Here is a 2858-nt window from a genome sequence, read left to right on the forward strand (position 1 = left end):
GTAAACATTTTCTCCCCAAGTTTATTTTAATGCGATCAGCATTTAATAAACTTACTCGACCAGCAATCAATCTAACCAGCCACATCTGTCAGTACTTTTTCGAAAAAGAAAGTAATTATGACCTTTACAGTTTCCCATAAATGTTTTGACAGTTATTGTAATTCCCCATACATTGAAATCCCATTCCCATCATTACATTTTATTAACGCCCCGAACAGTATAAATATAAGCCTTTTCATCTTTTTCATTTTTTTACCCGAACCTTCTCTCTCTCTTCAAGAACTCAGACAAACCTTCAAGAAAACCCAGAGATTCTTGTTTGATTCGAGACGTCTTCGAGTAAAACCTTCGTGACTTCTCCTACAATCCGTACTCCAAGTAAGTTTTTGAATCCACCCTCTCATTTTTGTAGAAATTTTTATGTATTCTGGTCTTGATTCATGAATTTTCGTAACTGGGTTTCAGCTGTTCCTGAGAAATTTTTGGGTAACCGGGTTTAAGCAAACATAAGTATGCTAGAATAAGGAGTTTAGGCAGTATAAAATACTAGACAATGTTTAAAAAGTAATGTGGGGTATAGGAATATTGATTTCGGGTCCAAAATCGAAGTGAAAATTCGATTTTGAGTTTCTCAGAAAAATTGGGTTTTTCCTGCGTATTTTCGGAGTTGAAAAGTTTTTCCGAAAAAACTTTTCACATTCACTTTTGGATCCATTTTTTCAAACTATTCACATGTTTATTGTGTTTTTATCGGGATGTTGCTGGTTGTATGAAAGCTTAACTTTTATACATGAGCAACATTATCCTTGCTTTTCTCTTTCTTCTATCTATTGGTCGTAGATTCTCACTTCCCCTTTGCTCTTCTCAGATATTCATGCACGATCCCTGGGGAGGTGAGAGACCAATAGACAACGATCTTCTTGCTTTGTTGTTCGAGGATCAAGAACAACCTTCTTTGCCTTTTCATGAGCCTTCGACTTCACAATCAAACCCTACGACCAGTCCCCCACACAACCAATCGAACATGGGTCGTGTCAAATACACTGCTCGTAGGAAAAAGAAAACAATAGATTCACCTTCTAACCAGCCGACAACCAACATCAAGGGTCCTTTAAACTTTTCACCACCAGAAATTCAGCCCAAAACTCGTCCTCGCGATGGCCCTCAAGCAGAGGTAGACTGGTACATTTCCCCTCCTAGGGTCATATCGACTAGGATGGTGGCAAAATACCCCAAGAAATATGGGATTTCTCGGATTACCCTGTACAAACCAACACCCGACTAGAGGGCAAACGTACCCGGAGGTGCGTACAACGCCTGGTAGAGGTATCACATTGAAGCAAAGGTTGTCTTATCCTTGCATGATGTTTTCCGAGGGGTGGCCAATGATTTCAAGGTCGCCCATTTCCAAATAAAACCCAACAGATCTAGAGTAATTTGAACACTCTATATCCTATACAACCACAAAAAATGGCCTGTGCCTACTCCACATGAGATCAACTATCTGTTCGATCTCAAATCCAACCCCAACAAGAACAACACGGGGTTCTTCCACTTTTGCCACCAGGAATCTGCTCGCACATTCTTGAGTGATATTACCTACAAGTCCAATGTAGGAAGGTACTTCCAAGAGTAATTACTTACAACCAACTTGGTTGCTGACAACCTGGCCTTCACACGAGGAGGTAAACTTTTAATCTCTAATTGACCTTTAACTAGTCATTTTTTTGTCTTTCCTTGTCCTTATTTGTCTTCTGTTGCATATAGGTCCCTGGTACCGACCGAACCCCACTCCAGAGATGGAGATAAGAGCTACAGCCTTGGCTAGCATGACCAATATAGAAAAAAGTGTCAAGGAGCTGGTCACGGAGAGCAATTTAAGGCTGGTCGGCCTTTTAGCACCTCACTAGGAAGTGAGGGAATGCACTGCGAGGAGTGCCACTAGACAAGACATCCTCGAGCAGCAGTAAGATGTGTCACAACCCCAAAGGCAGCGACCAATGGGAGTGACCATCCGAGAACCAACTCCTAGCACTCGAGCTGCTAATACCCCTACCCAACATGGGAGGGGAAAACAAAAACTACCTGAATACACCAACCTTGTGCTCGAATCTTCAGACGAGAATGGTATAGATTTCTCACTCCTAGATTATCTACCCATCCCTTGTCATTTATTCAATAGGGATGGAAACTTTAAATTTATGACCAGTGGTTTTGGCTTGGACTTCTTCGAGGTAGATAGTGAGTGTAGCAATAGTTCTTTAGATAATGTAACGGCCAATAATAATAGTTCGGGTATACTACTTAGAATTTCTCTTTATGTTATTCCATTATTGTGCCAAACTATTTCTTAACATATCTGCTCGTTTGTTTTTGTTTTGCAGTCATGCCATCTGATGATGCTTTCGACATGTACGCCTCCGCAAATGCTCCTCCGAGCAGGAAGAAGTCAAGCAGACAACACCCTGGAGAAGGAAGTGGAGAGCCCTTCAGAAAAATAGCTCGACCAAGGGACCCTCCAACTCCTGCTCCGACTAAATTAACTACGCCTCCTCCTCCTCCTCCTCGCACTGCTCCTTCCACCAACCAGGCAGAAAGATCTCTGGCCGCAGATTTATTGAGCAATGCTTATAGCTCAACAAACAACAAGCTGTAGAGATTGCCTAAGCACCGTCACAGCCAGGAGACCTTTGCCTGTCTACTTGCGTTGAAACCTAGCCAGGTCCTTACTCGTGGGTTCAACGAACTGCTCAGTGTAAGTGTCTTCTGTATTTTTTTTTAGTCGAACAACATTTCCTTTGATTAGCTCTAAAAAATTCATTCTTCTAATTTTCGCAGGGTATCCTAACCATGAACAA

This window comes from Humulus lupulus, chromosome 6, assembly GCF_963169125.1.
Source record: "Humulus lupulus chromosome 6, drHumLupu1.1, whole genome shotgun sequence".
Classification (NCBI taxonomy): domain Eukaryota; kingdom Viridiplantae; phylum Streptophyta; class Magnoliopsida; order Rosales; family Cannabaceae; genus Humulus; species Humulus lupulus.